Source organism: Spinacia oleracea, chromosome 5, assembly GCF_020520425.1.
Source record: "Spinacia oleracea cultivar Varoflay chromosome 5, BTI_SOV_V1, whole genome shotgun sequence".
Lineage (NCBI taxonomy): Eukaryota > Viridiplantae > Streptophyta > Magnoliopsida > Caryophyllales > Amaranthaceae > Spinacia > Spinacia oleracea.
Genome location: NC_079491.1, coordinates 11,889,847 through 11,906,230, shown reverse-complemented (window position 1 = coordinate 11,906,230; position 16,384 = coordinate 11,889,847). Strand labels below are relative to the sequence as shown.

General features: G+C 36.3%; 1 long non-coding RNA gene across 1 annotated transcript; it reads left to right on the top strand.

Moving 5' to 3' along the window:
• Positions 1–3,844: 3,844 nt before the first annotated feature.
• Positions 3,845–6,064, top strand: LOC130460599 (uncharacterized). The gene is made up of 3 exons (XR_008920455.1): positions 3,845–4,366; positions 4,883–4,946; positions 5,969–6,064. It is a non-coding gene; the product is annotated as an uncharacterized lncRNA (long non-coding RNA).
• Positions 6,065–16,384: the final 10,320 nt, after the last annotated feature.

Sequence of the window (16,384 nt, the reverse complement as noted above, 5' to 3'; positions counted from 1 at the left end):
ATATTTATAATATAGTGATACTAAGATAGAGGATGACAGAGAAAACTAGCTTAATATTTTAATACTGAGGATGAGGATTAATTTAAATACGAGCCCTTTTACTCCAGAAAGCTATAAGAAATCAAAGAACAAGATTGATAATGTTTCCCTCTAAGATTGTTTCATTATTTATTTATGTTGGGAATAATGTGGGACAAGTCGTCCAACGGTAGTTTAAATTTAGTGCATAGCGCTTTAATTTTATTTTGGGACAAGTACGTTACTATGGTTTAGAAATTGTTATTAATATTCTTTTTAGGAATAAAAGTTTCTTTTGAGGAATACAAGTTTCTTTTGAGGAATTAAAGATAAATATTTAATTATCCAAGTGGTCAATGATTTAGTTTGGGCACGCGAAGATGAATAATTTCTTTTATTGTTATTATTTGTGATGATTGAATTTGATTTGTTTTCCCTCGATTGGATGTCCTTTATGTGAATGTCGTTCACGAATGATCGAGGAGGATTATTTTGCAATGATTATTGCACCTTCGTAAATGATTGTTGCACTTTCGTAAATGATTTTATGTGAATATTGTTTATTGAGGCGATCTCTATGGTCAAATCAAATATTGCTTGATATAGAATGACATGTAAGTAGTGTTTAGAACCTAAGATAGAGTATATTACTTTCAGGTCGTGTTATAGAATGGCCAATAATAATGACTTAGTTGTTGCTATTCGCCTCTTGGCGTAAAAGCTGACCCAAGAGAGAACTGAGCGTTCTGATTCTGCCGGGGACATGTTCGAGAGACTAGCCAAAGTTAAGTTACCATACTTTAAGGGGAAAACTGATCTTACCTTTTTAGAGAACTGGGTTTGAGAGTTTGAGAAACTGTTTGGGGCTGTGAACTGTCCTAAAAACATGAGAGTGGGTCAAGTTGTCCTGTACTTGAAAGATGAAGCTGATTTATGGTGGAGAGAGAATAGAGTTAGGCTTAGTGCTGCTGAGAGATTCAATTAGGATTCAATTGTTACTGCCTTAAAGGGAAAATTTTACCCTATCTTTTATGAGAAAGAAAAAAAAAAGCTTAGGAATTCATAAACCTTAGTATGGGGAGCATGACCATAGCTGAATACTATGCAGACTTATAGCATGACCACCTTAGAATTAGGTGGGGAAACCTTTACGTCTTTATATATTGTGTATGGGGGAGCTGCTCATATTTATGGTCCGTAGTCTAGAAGGGACAAGAAAAATATTGTTGTTGGGGAGAAAAGAAAAGAGTTTAATGTTGGGGAAAACCAAGGGAAACCAGGGTTTAATCAATCCGGAAATCGGAGTTCGAAGCCTATAGGGTCGCAGAATAACCTAGGGAACCACAGTAAGTCTGCCAATGAAAACAACAACCATAATAAGGCACCGGGTAAACTATTCTTGATGAGTCGAAATGAAGCCGAACATTCTGCAGGCGTAGTTCATGTTACTTTTCCTATTAACTTTGTGCTAGTTGAAACGTTGTTTGATTTGGGAATTACTCATTCTTTTGTTTTGTCATTTGTCATTAAGAGTCTGAAGTTAGTAGATTTTGAATGATTGATTTACCTGTTATTATGCCTACTGGTGTAACCATAAGGTGTATATTATGGAAGAACTTGCCTTTGAAGATAAAAGATTGCGTTTTCCCTTCTGATTTGATAAAAGTTTAATCTGAGGGACCTGGATGTAATTCTGGGGATGAATTGGCTAAGTTTGTACAAGGCTAAGGTAGACTATGAAATTCAGAAAGTAAGTTTAAGGAACCCTATTGAAAGCTTGAGCTCATGTAGATGTTTTGAGAAGTCCAAGAATCTTAGTTATTTTTGTAATGCAAGTGAGTAAATCGATGAATAGAGAGTGTGAACGATTTTTCTGTAGTGTGTTAGAGGTGAGTAAAGAGGTTGGAGTTAAAATCGAGGATGTTGCCATTGTGAGTGGATTCATTGATGTGTTTCCGAGTGAAATTGCAAGTATGTTACCAGCTAGAACATTTGAGTTCACTATAGAGTTAAATCCTGAAACGACACCTATAAATGATCTAATTAGGACACAATTGCAAGAGTTGTTTCGTTAAGGAGTATGTTAGGCCTAGTGCGTCACCGTGAGGAGCTCCTGTGTTGTTTATTAAGGAGAAAGATAAGAGTATGGAATTATGCATCGAATTTAGGGAACTAAACACATCAAGAACAAGTACCCTTTGCCTAGGATAGATGACATGTTGGATTAATTGAATTGGGCGAGTGTGTTCTCGAAAACTGATTTGTGTTTGAAGTACCACCAATTGAGAATAGCTGATAAGGGCCTAAGACCTCATTAGGATTCGTATTGTCATTGTGGGTTTAGAATAACGTCTTTTAGGTTAACCAATGCACCTGCATTAATTATGGAGTTGATGAATGAGATTTTCTAGGAATTCCGAATTAAGTTCGTTATTATGTTATTGATGATATCCTGATTTATTCAAGGAATGAGAAAGAGCATGACAAACACTTGAGGATTATTTGGAGATGCTTAGGAAGAATCTAGTTTTAGGTAAATGAAGTATACAAATCTTGAAGTCATGTGTGTAAAAGTGACACCGACGGAAAAGTGGTTGTAGGATTAAATTGATTGAAAACTATGTTACGTGAGGGAATAAATTTAAGAGAAGATTCGAGTGGTCCAGGATCGTTAGAAATCATTTGTTGTCTTGAAAAGGTGGGAGGAATTATATGAATTGGTGAAAGAGCTAAGAGTTAAGCCCAAAAGTTATGCATCCATGAAAGGAGTGATGAGGTTCGGTAGATCATGCTAAGATTCAAGCTGTGAGTGAGTGACCTACTCCAAAGAACGCATCCGATATTTGAAGTTTTCTAGGCCTAGATGACCATTATAGGAGGTTGTGAAAGACTTCTGGAAGAAAGAAAAACCAATGACCAACCTATTTGAAAAAGGAATCGAAATTAAAGTGGAGTGAGAAATGGGAGTAAACTTTCCAAGTTTGGGAGACCATCTAGATTTGATTGAATTTTCGTGCATCAATAGTTACTATGCGAGCATTAAGAAGACACCTTTTGAGGCATTGTATGGAAAGAATTGTAGAAATCCCACTTGCTAGTGAGTTTCGTAAAGATATTGTATTGGAGACAGAATTCGTTGAAAGAGAAATATCCAAAGTTATTCCTGAGATGAGTTACGAGGGCGTAACTCGTTTTCTTTAAGGGGGTAGAATGCGTTAGAAATTCGCGCTTTTTACCCATTTTTTTATAGCAATTTCATGCATTTTATGGTCATTTTTAGCGACTTATACATGTTGGTGCAAAGTAAATAGATTCACTGCATAAGAAAATGTGTTCATGAGTAACACAAACAACTTTAAGTTGGCAAAAGAGTGCACATGAGTGGCACAAGTACTTTTCCAGTAAGAATAATTTTAAAACTTTTGTAAAATGGGTGAATTTTCGTGTCAAGTTTCGGGACGAAACTTCTTTTAAGAGGGGTAGATTGTAATCCCCGTAAATTTATAAACGTTATTTATATATTTTGATGTATAATTAATTATGTTGAAATAGAATTTACGAATTTTAGAAATAAAAATGTAATTAACGGATATTTATTTTTATACTTTTTAAATATTTCAACTATTTATGAAATTAAAATAATTTTAGAATTTTACGTTGAAAAGAATTCGAATTACGAAAACACGTTCAATTGAATTTAGAAAACAATCCTATTCGGTTTTGGATTCAAACATTAAAGCTCAATTCTAATTCTAGCCCAACTCGTTAAAGCCCAAAATAAGTAAACCAAAATAAACCCAAAACCCCCCTTCACGTGAAACCAAATCTCAAACCCCCCTTTTTTTTCCTTTGTTTCACGTAACCCATTTCTCCTTCACGTGAACTGCTACCCTCAGACTTTGCAGCCGCCAGCCACCACACACCTTCCGAACCGCCGTCCCTGCGCCACCGCTGCCCAACCGCCGGTAACTCCTCCTCCTTTTCCTTCTTTTTCTTTTCTATTTCATTCGCTCCTTGCTGTTTCGTTCTCGTTCTCACGATTACTTCGCTTTCCTCCTCCTCACTCGGTTCCGTTTGCTGCGACAACCGCCACCACCACCTGATCGCCGCTGCTGAGCCACCCCCTTGCCATGCCGCTGAGACGTCGCCCGGTACTCTCTTATTCCTCCTCCCTCTCTTGTTTCATTCTTCCTCTTGTTCGTTTTTTTTAACAACGGTTGTTTATGTTTTCGCAAAGCCACCACCACCACGCTGCCACCAGCGCACCTCCGTGTGCAACCCTGCCGCCCAGCCATGCCTCCAGCCGTGCCCTCGTCCGCTGGCAGACCTCCTCTCTCCTCTTTACTTGGTGATTTCTTAAACCCTAAGTAAACTAATTTTTTTAATTATATTTTTTAATTTAATTTATGCTTTGATTTAATAAATTTATGATTTTTATAATTTAATTAGAATTTTGGAATTTTATATTATGTTCAAATAATATGTTTAATTTTCAGATTATCTAATTACATTGAAATATTAATTTTTAAATATTTAAAGTATGAAATTCAAGGTTTTTATGATAGTAAATCATGGTAGGACGAGTATGGATTATTAAAAATTATTGTTTCAACGTTCTAGGCATGTTAAATTGGCCTTGGCAAAGTTTTGAACGAGTTTATATTGCTGAAATTTAAAGTATGTCTTTTGCGAAAAGTTTTCAACGAATTTCAATCACTAATTCAATAATTATGATGCTAGGAAATCAAATGTTCGAATTTTAATGTTGGGGAATGTTCTAAATATGTTTAGGATATATCTAGAATGCTTGATTATGATTGTGAATTAGTAGAAGTTGATTGGGAATCTTTATTGGTTGTTTTAGGAGGAGAATTCTCTGTAGACGAGATTTGAAAGTGTTAAAGTGGCCTATTAGTTGTTTATACAAGGTACGTACATACCTGCGTGCTTGGAATGTGTGCTAATTGTTGAAACCATGTTGAATTTGTTGTTGAACTTGGTTATGTTGATATTATTGTTGAACTTGGTGATGTTGAGATTATGGACGAACTTGGTTATATGGAATGTGCATGTTTAATACTGTTGGACAAACTTATTGAACTTATTTTGCACTAAGAGAACTGTAACATGTTAGTATGGATGATTGATACAAACATGTTGGTTGGGAACACTAGATTATTCTATATGATTGGTTTGGATCGATTGGTTGTTGTTCCCTTTTTAGCTTTTCACTACTTTATGAGGGCCGAGGACCTTGTTTAGTAAGTTTAACTTTATACCCATATACAGGGCTGATCTTGGTTAAATGAAAGGTTTGGTAAATTGGAATGAGTCTTGATTGATGCTTTTATGATCACGTACTTAATTCCAAGATAAAAACAGTTGTGAACGAATGTGGATTATATGCCTTATGTGATTGTTGAGTCATAACAGAGTCTCAATTTGTAAATCATGTAAAGTGAAACTGAGTAGCAATAGCTTTAGACTGTGCACGTCTAAAGTGACAGACAAACAGGAGTTGGGGTTCATGGTGGTAGCCCATGGCCTTTTCTGGGACCGGATTGATCACCGTGTTCTATTTTTATTCAAACGTTCCTCGATATCGCAGGTCAGTGAGGTTACGGAGTCGCGCCCGTACCTCGTCTTCCTTAGTGAAGACTGTTGGACGGACAACTCGGTCCATTGTCTATTTCAACTAAAATAATATTATTGCTAAAAGTCCAGCCTAGTCTAGTCTGGTCAAGTATGGTCGTCAAACTATCATGTTTTGTCTGCCCTTGTTTGTGTTCATTAGTATCATGTTAGAGTTGTTCGTTTAATAGAATCATGTTAGGATTATTATTGATTTAGTATGTAGTACTCAGCTTTGCTGATTACGTGCTTTTGCTTGTGCATGTTGATCATGGCTATGCCTTATTGATCTTGTGATGACCCAATCTTTGGTGAGCAGTCTCTAAGGATCAATAAGCATTGTCCATCTGCAGGTTTGAAGATGTTGCATCATTGGGATCGGGAATAGAGAGCTTGTATTTAGTTTTGTTTTGCTAAGTGACTTGGTTTGTTAATTTAGACTTGAAACTTGTCATACAATTTATATTTCCTTATTTTCGTTAATTGTTTTTTTGGATTTAATATGTAATTAATTATTTATAAACCTAAAAGTTAATTTATGTTTTGCGCTGCAAAATTCTGAATAAGCCGTTACGTTTTCACACGGGCGATAATACTTTGATAATTCTCTATAGTTATATTTATAAAAAAAGGTTATTTTAGAAAATGGGAATTGTCGGGGTGTTACAAAGTGGTATCAGAGCTAAGGTTTTACTTTAATAAAATTTTAGGCGCCTAACTATCTAGTTATTTAAAATTAATTTCTTAAAAAAAATCGAGCTTCTACGTATTATAGTGTTCAAAAAATTGGTACTTTTTTTTGGGGGGCCGATTTCCTTTTATCTTGTTTGAAAGTATATAATATTTCTTATTTAAGTTCGAAATCAAATTATTTATTCGAATTAAAGTGACTTTCGAAATTTTTATTCTTTTTCTTATTATTTATTATTCAAAAATATGAGTACAAATTTTTTTAGAAGTTCAAATTTTTTTAAGTTCTTTCAAGAGTTAGAATTCGTTATTTAGGAAATATAAATCTTTTTCGAATTCATAACTCTATTTTCGAATTTATTCGCTACGCATTTCCTTAATTTATTTTACTTTATTTATTTTACATTTACATTTATGTTATTATTTTATGTTATAATTTTCTTATATTATCGTTCTTTTACTTTGTCATTTAAATTATTTCAATGCTTTAGTTTATGAGAGATGGGTAGTATAAGAAGGGCATATAAGATAGAATTATATGTGCATTAGTAGCTAGTCAATGCTAGCATAAGAAATTGATTGTTATGTACGTGCGTGTGCTAATTGTTTAATGTTACATTTAAATGTGCATAAAAAAAATTGTTTGCTTCCAACAAACTTATTGCATTATTGAACTTTGTTTATGATTTGATTGGAAAATCGTTAGTGAGACATGGAATTGTTTATTTCAGGAATAAAATGTTTCTTTCCAAGTATACTAACATAGGATCCTTCGAGAAAGATCGATATGGAGACCACTGATATTTTTGTGAGAAAGTGGTGTTTAGATGTGAATATCTTGTTAGGATTCAAGAGAAACCCAATTGTACTAAGTGATCATGAAAATGAAATGGATTATGAGTCTGACATTAATAGTTACACCAGCTTTGAACGCACAATGCGTCATATATTAAGAACAGGAGATCCTAATAGGGATGAGGAAACCCATCGTGAGTTTGACCGTGCTAGAGGGCATACTAGAGTTGATATTTATAATGTAGTGATACTAAGATAGAGGATGACAGAGAAAACTAGCTTAATATTTTAATACTGAGGATGAGGATTAATTTAAATACGAGCCCTTTTACTCCAGAAAGCTATAAGAAATCAAAGAACAAGATTGATAATGTTTCCCTCTAAGATTGTTTCATTATTTATTTATGTTGGGAATAATGTGGGACAAGTCGTCCAACGGTAGTTTAAATTTAGTGCATAGCGCTTTAATTTTATTTTGGGACAAGTACGTTACTATGGTTTAGAAATTGTTATTAATATTCTTTTGAGGAATAAAAGTTTCTTTTGAGGAATACAAGTTTCTTTTGAGGAATTAAAGATAAATATTTAATTATCCAAGTGGTCAATGATTTAGTTTGGGCACGCGAAGATGAATAATTTCTTTTATTGTTATTATTTGTGATGATTGAATTTGATTTGTTTTCCCTCGATTGGATGTCCTTTATGTGAATGTCGTTCACGAATGATCGAGGAGGATTATTTTGCAATGATTATTGCACCTTCGTAAATGATTGTTGCACTTTCGTAAATGATTTTATGTGAATATTGTTTATTGAGGCGATCTCTATGGTCAAATCAAATATTGCTTGATATAGAATGACATGTAAGTAGTGTTTAGAACCTAAGATAGAGTATATTACTTTCAGGTCGTGTTATAGAATGGCCAATAATAATGACTTAGTTGTTGCTATTCGCCTCTTGGCGTAAAAGCTGACCCAAGAGAGAACTGAGCGTTCTGATTCTGCCGGGGACATGTTCGAGAGACTAGCCAAAGTTAAGTTACCATACTTTAAGGGGAAAACTGATCTTACCTTTTTAGAGAACTGGGTTTGAGAGTTTGAGAAACTGTTTGGGGCTGTGAACTGTCCTAAAAACATGAGAGTGGGTCAAGTTGTCCTGTACTTGAAAGATGAAGCTGATTTATGGTGGAGAGAGAATAGAGTTAGGCTTAGTGCTGCTGAGAGATTCAATTAGGATTCAATTGTTACTGCCTTAAAGGGAAAGTTTTACCCTATCTTTTATGAGAAAGAAAAAAAAAGCTTAGGAATTCATAAACCTTAGTATGGGGAGCATGACCATAGCTGAATACTATGCAGACTTATAGCATGACCACCTTAGAATTAGGTGGGGGAAACCTTTACGTCTTTATATATTGTGTATGGGGGAGCTGCTCATATTTATGGTCCGTAGTCTAGAAGGGACAAGAAAAATATTGTTGTTGGGGAGAAAAGAAAAGAGTTTAATGTTGGGGAAAACCAAGGGAAACCAGGGTTTAATCAATCCGGAAATCGGAGTTCGAAGCCTATAGGGTCGCAGAATAACCTAGGGAACCACAGTAAGTCTGCCAATGAAAACAACAACCATAATAAGGCACCGGGTAAACTATTCTTGATGAGTCGAAATGAAGCCGAACATTCTGCAGGCGTAGTTCATGTTACTTTTCCTATTAACTTTGTGCTAGTTGAAACGTTGTTTGATTTGGGAATTACTCATTCTTTTGTTTTGTCATTTGTCATTAAGAGTCTGAAGTTAGTAGATTTTGAATGATTGATTTACCTGTTATTATGCCTACTGGTGTAACCATAAGGTGTATATTATGGAAGAACTTGCCTTTGAAGATAAAAGATTGCGTTTTCCCTTCTGATTTGATAAAAGTTTAATCTGAGGGACCTGGATGTAATTCTGGGGATGAACTGGCTAAGTTTGTACAAGGCTAAGGTAGACTATGAAATTCAGAAAGTAAGTTTAAGGAACCCTATTGAAAGCTTGAGCTCATGTAGATGTTTTGAGAAGTCCAAGAATCTTAGTTATTTTTGTAATGCAAGTGAGTAAATCGATGAATAGAGAGTGTGAACGATTTTTCTGTAGTGTGTTAGAGGTGAGTAAAGAGGTTGGAGTTAAAATCGAGGATGTTGCCATTGTGAGTGGATTCATTGATGTGTTTCCGAGTGAAATTGCAAGTATGTTACCAGCTAGAACATTTGAGTTCACTATAGAGTTAAATCCTGAAACGACACCTATAAATGATCTAATTAGGACACAATTGCAAGAGTTGTTTCGTTAAGGAGTATGTTAGGCCTAGTGCGTCACCGTGAGGAGCTCCTGTGTTGTTTATTAAGGAGAAAGATAAGAGTATGGAATTATGCATCGAATTTAGGGAACTAAACACATCAAGAACAAGTACCCTTTGCCTAGGATAGATGACATGTTGGATTAATTGAATTGGGCGAGTGTGTTCTCGAAAACTGATTTGTGTTTGAAGTACCACCAATTGAGAATAGCTGATAAGGGCCTAAGACCTCATTAGGATTCGTATTGTCATTGTGGGTTTAGAATAACGTCTTTTAGGTTAACCAATGCACCTGCATTAATTATGGAGTTGATGAATGAGATTTTCTAGGAATTCCGAATTAAGTTCGTTATTATGTTATTGATGATATCCTGATTTATTCAAGGAATGAGAAAGAGCATGACAAACACTTGAGGATTATTTGGAGATGCTTAGGAAGAATCTAGTTTTAGGTAAATGAAGTATACAAATCTTGAAGTCATGTGTGTAAAAGTGACACCGACGGAAAAGTGGTTGTAGGATTAAATTGATTGAAAACTATGTTACGTGAGGGAATAAATTTAAGAGAAGATTCGAGTGGTCCAGGATCGTTAGAAATCATTTGTTGTCTTGAAAAGGTGGGAGGAATTATATGAATTGGTGAAAGAGCTAAGAGTTAAGCCCAAAAGTTATGCATCCATGAAAGGAGTGATGAGGTTCGGTAGATCATGCTAAGATTCAAGCTGTGAGTGAGTGACCTACTCCAAAGAACGCATCCGATATTTGAAGTTTTCTAGGCCTAGATGACCATTATAGGAGGTTGTGAAAGACTTCTGGAAGAAAGAAAAACCAATGACCAACCTATTTGAAAAAGGAATCGAAATTAAAGTGGAGTGAGAAATGGGAGTAAACTTTCCAAGTTTGGGAGACCATCTAGATTTGATTGAATTTTCGTGCATCAATAGTTACTATGCGAGCATTAAGAAGACACCTTTTGAGGCATTGTATGGAAAGAATTGTAGAAATCCCACTTGCTAGTGAGTTTCGTAAAGATATTGTATTGGAGACAGAATTCGTTGAAAGAGAAATATCCAAAGTTATTCCTGAGATGAGTTACGAGGGCGTAACTCGTTTTCTTTAAGGGGGTAGAATGCGTTAGAAATTCGCGCTTTTTACCCATTTTTTTATAGCAATTTCATGCATTTTATGGTCATTTTTAGCGACTTATACATGTTGGTGCAAAGTAAATAGATTCACTGCATAAGAAAATGTGTTCATGAGTAACACAAACAACTTTAAGTTGGCAAAAGAGTGCACATGAGTGGCACAAGTACTTTTCCAGTAAGAATAATTTTAAAACTTTTGTAAAATGGGTGAATTTTCGTGTCAAGTTTCGGGACGAAACTTCTTTTAAGAGGGGTAGATTGTAATCCCCGTAAATTTATAAACGTTATTTATATATTTTGATGTATAATTAATTATGTTGAAATAGAATTTACGAATTTTAGAAATAAAAATGTAATTAACGGATATTTATTTTTATACTTTTTAAATATTTCAACTATTTATGAAATTAAAATAATTTTAGAATTTTACGTTGAAAAGAATTCGAATTACGAAAACACGTTCAATTGAATTTAGAAAACAATCCTATTCGGTTTTGGATTCAAACATTAAAGCTCAATTCTAATTCTAGCCCAACTCGTTAAAGCCCAAAATAAGTAAACCAAAATAAACCCAAAACCCCCCTTCACGTGAAACCAAATCTCAAACCCCCCTTTTTTTTCCTTTGTTTCACGTAACCCATTTCTCCTTCACGTGAACTGCTACCCTCAGACTTTGCAGCCGCCAGCCACCACACACCTTCCGAACCGCCGTCCCTGCGCCACCGCTGCCCAACCGCCGGTAACTCCTCCTCCTTTTCCTTCTTTTTCTTTTCTATTTCATTCGCTCCTTGCTGTTTCGTTCTCGTTCTCACGATTACTTCGCTTTCCTCCTCCTCACTCGGTTCCGTTTGCTGCGACAACCGCCACCACCACCTGATCGCCGCTGCTGAGCCACCCCCTTGCCATGCCGTTGAGACGTCGCCCGGTACTCTCTTATTCCTCCTCCCTCTCTTGTTTCATTCTTCCTCTTGTTCGTTTTTTTTAACAACGGTTGTTTATGTTTTCGCAAAGCCACCACCACCACGCTGCCACCAGCGCACCTCCGTGTGCAACCCTGCCGCCCAGCCATGCCTCCAGCCATGCCTCCAGCCGTGCCCTCGTCCACTGGCAGACCTCCTCTCTCCTCTTTACTTGGTGATTTCTTAAACCCTAAGTAAACTAATTTTTTTAATTATATTTTTTAATTTAATTTATGCTTTGATTTAATAAATTTATGATTTTTATAATTTAATTAGAATTTTGGAATTTTATATTATGTTCAAATAATATGTTTAATTTTCAGATTATCTAATTACATTGAAATATTAATTTTTAAATATTTAAAGTATTAAATTCAAGGTTTTTATGATTGTAAATCATGGTAGGACGAGTATGGATTATTAAAAATTATTGTTTCAACGTTCTAGGCATGTTAAATTGGCCTTGGCAAAGTTTTGAACGAGTTTATATTGCTGAAATTTAAAGTATGTCTTTTGCGAAAAGTTTTCAACGAATTTCAATCACTAATTCAATAATTATGATGCTAGGAAATCAAATGTTCGAATTTTAATGTTGGGGAATGTTCTAAATATGTTTAGGATATATCTAGAATGCTTGATTATGATTGTGAATTAGTAGAAGTTGATTGGGAATCTTTATTGGTTGTTTTAGGAGGAGAATTCTCTGTAGACGAGATTTGAAAGTGTTAAAGTGGCCTATTAGTTGTTTATACAAGGTACGTACATACCTGCGTGCTTGGAATGTGTGCTAATTGTTGAAACCATGTTGAATTTGTTGTTGAACTTGGTTATGTTGATATTATTGTTGAACTTGGTGATGTTGAGATTATGGACGAACTTGGTTATATGGAATGTGCATGTTTAATACTGTTGGACAAACTTATTGAACTTATTTTGCACTAAGAGAACTGTAACATGTTAGTATGGATGATTGATACAAACATGTTGGTTGGGAACACTAGATTATTCTATATGATTGGTTTGGATCGATTGGTTGTTGTTCCCTTTTTAGCTTTTCACTACTTTATGAGGGCCGAGGACCTTGTTTAGTAAGTTTAACTTTATACCCATATACAGGGTTGATCTTGGTTAAAGGAAAGGTTTGGTAAATTGGAATGAGTCTTGATTGATGCTTTTATGATCACGTACTTAATTCCAAGATAAAAACAGTTGTGAACGAATGTGGATTATATGCCTTATGTGATTGTTGAGTCATAACAGAGTCTCAATTTGTAAATCATGTAAAGTGAAACTGAGTAGCAATAGTTTTAGACTGTGCACGTCTAAAGTGACAGACAAACAGGAGTTGGGGTTCATGGTGGTAGCCCATGGCCTTTTCTGGGACCGGATTGATCACCGTGTTCTATTTTTTTTCAAACGTTCCTCGATATCGCAGGTCAGTGAGGTTACGGAGTCGCGCCCGTACCTCGTCTTCCTTAGTGAAGACTGTTGGACGGACAACTCGGTCCATTGTCTATTTCAACTAAAATAATATTATTGCTAAAAGTCCAGCCTAGTCTAGTCTGGTCAAGTATGGTCGTCAAACTATCATGTTTTGTCTGCCCTTGTTTGTGTTCATTAGTATCATGTTAGAGTTGTTCGTTTAATAGAATCATGTTAGGATTATTATTGATTTAGTATGTAGTACTCAGCTTTGCTGATTACGTGCTTTTGCTTGTGCATGTTGATCATGGCTATGCCTTATTGATCCTGTGATGACCCAATCTTTGGTGAGCAGTCTCTAAGGATCAATAAGCATTGTCCATCTGCAGGTTTGAAGATGTTGCATCTTTGGGATCGGGAATAGAGAGCTTGTATTTAGTCATGTTTTGCTAAGTGACTTGGTTTGTTAATTTAGACTTGAAACTTGTCATACAATTTATATTTCCTTATTTTCGTTAATTATTTTTTTGGATTTAATATGTAATTAATTATTTATAAACCTAAAAGTTAATTTATGTTTTCCGCTGCAAAATTCTGAATAAGCCGTTACGTTTTCACACGGGCGATAATACTTTGATAATTCTCTATAGTTATAAAAAAAGGTTATTTTAGAAAAAGGGAATTATCGGGGTGTTACAGTGTCTTAGTGTGCCCATCCCTGAACCTAATATAGCTTCTAATGATTTCATGTACTCAAATTTTACTTCTCTTAAAAAATTTGATTTTTTTAGTGCCATGAAGGTGCTAAATAGTGACACAAACAGCCCTGCAGAAGAGGTAAGTTGGATCTGGAACTTGGAAACCTGGCCTAAAGTAAATTTTTTTATTTGGTTAGTGTTTTTTGACAGGCTTCCTCACAAGTGTTTGCTAAACCAGAGGCACATCATTCACTCTAACACTTGTGCATCGTGTGTAAATATTCCCGAGAACTCTCTACATGTTCTTAGGGATTGCCCATGTGCTAAAGAAGTTTGGGAGTTACATAATGTGTCAGATGATTTTTTCAATGACCCTCTTCCCCTTTGGCTTGCTGCAAACCTTAATGTGAAACCCACCAGGAATCCGAAGTCCATTTCCCTTCCATGGCAGACTTTGTTTGCCTTTTCTCTGTGGAAAATCTGGATCTGGAGAAACAACTCTACATTTTCCCAAATTCAAACTACCCCTGATAGATGCATGCTTGAGGCCCAAGCTTTAGCTTGGGAATTCCACACCTCAAGAAGTTGTAACTCTATCACCAAACCAGAACCACAACCCACTCGATGGAAACCCCCACCTCTATCTTGGTATAAATTAAATTGTGATGTTTCTTTCAAGAATGCAGGAGAGTTTGTAGGTGTGACAGGAATTTGCAGAGATAATTTTGGTACTTGGAAGATGGGCTACGGTCAAAAGTGCAAGGTGCAAACGGTTTTAACGGGAGAAATCAAGGCCATACTGATGGGATTAAAACTGATTGTGGAAAGTGTTGGAAATCCTAGTGAGAAAACAAAAGAAAATGAGTGGGAAAATGTGGGAATATGAAAAGTCCCACATGGGAAAAACACAAACCATATTCAATGTTTATATTTGGGGGTTTGAGGGAAACATTTGTTTAAGAAAGCATGTGAGTGGCATGGGTGGTCACAACACACACACGCGCGCGCGCGCCGGGCCGGGCTCGGGCGAGGGCCGTGGGCCTTGGGCCTTGGGCCTTGGGCCTTGGGCCTTGGTACTTGGGCCTTGGTACTTGGTACTTGGTACTTGGTACTTGGGCCTTGGGCCTTGGGCCTTGGGCCTTGGCGAATGCGGTTCGCGGGCGTGGGGTGGGTTTTGTGGGCCGGGTTATTCTTTTTGGTCAAGGGCGGTTTGATTAAGTCAGAAGACTTAATCAACCCACTAACTTTGGAAACTGCTCCTCCCGTAACTTCTCCACTAGCCGTTTTTGTTGTTACAGCTTCCCAAAAGCCTCACTATAAATTCATCGTTCATTTCCACAAAAATATACAGAAACTTACAATCACATCTCTCTCTCAAATTCCTCTCTTTCTGGGCAAATATTCTGGTCTCCAATCGGGGATTGTGAGTGCACATAATTCTCGGTGTCGTGTAAACCCTGGAGGGCAACCGCAAGCGTTCTACTGCATCGGAGGTAGCGCGGAATTGTCTTTTAGAGCAGTGGTCCGGCCACGGCACGACAATTGTTTCAGTTCGTATTACGCAATATCCAGTTAAGTCGTTCCAATTACTTATTTAGCTAACAATCTAAAAGACAATTCTTCTGTTATGGCTATGAATATGTCGAAATTTCTTATTCCTGATATGTCGAAATTGGAACCTCTTGATGGGAAAAACTATAAACGTTGGGCTGTTAGGATGAGATTTTATTTGGAGCAAATTGATGTTGCGTATGTTATTTCTGATGTTGTGAAACCTGTTAATGATGATGAATTGCATGATTTTGAGGTTAAGTTTGCTAAGGATGATAGAACCTGTAAGGGAATGCTATTGCATCATATGTCGAATGTTTTGCTTGACATTTACATGGGCTATAATCATGCTAGGGATATTTGGGATGGTTTAGAGAAAAAGTATGGAACTGATGATGCCGGTACGAAACGTTATTGTGTTAGTAAATGGTTAGGTTTTCAAGTTGAAGATGATAAACCTATTATTGATCAGATTCATGCATATGAGAATATCTGTATTGCTATGGCTGCCGAGGGTTTGAGTATATGTGATATAACTCTTGCTATTGTTTTAATTGAGAAACTGCCACCCTCATGGAAAGACTTTAGAAACCAGTTAATGCATAAGAAGAAAGACCTTACCCTAGAGGAACTCGTAGGTCACCTAAAAATTGAGGAGGAGAACCGTATTAAGGATAAGGGTCAATTTGTATTTTCTGGGTCTGCTAAAGCTAATCTGGTTGAACCTAGGGGCAATTTCTATTCTGATAAGTTTAAGGGGAAGGGCAGTCAGTTCAAGCCTCAAGGGAAAATTCAGAAGTATAAGTTTAAGGGTAACTGTTTTGAATGTGGGAAGGCTGGTCACAAGTCCAGGGATTGCAGGGTCAAGAAGAAGCCAGATCAGAATCAAGCTCACCTTGTTGAAGCAGTTGCTGATCCTAACAATTTCATTGCTGTTGTTTCAGAAGCTAATCTGGCAGGTGATGTTGCTGAGTGGATAGTTGATACAGGAGCAACCAGGCACATTTGCACCAACAAAGAAATGTTCACTTCCTACGAGAAGACTGATGGTGAAAATGTATTCATGGGTAACTCTGCTTCTGCAACTGTTCAAGGCAAAGGGAAGATCGTTCTCACTCTCACTTCTGGAAAAACACTCACTTTAAC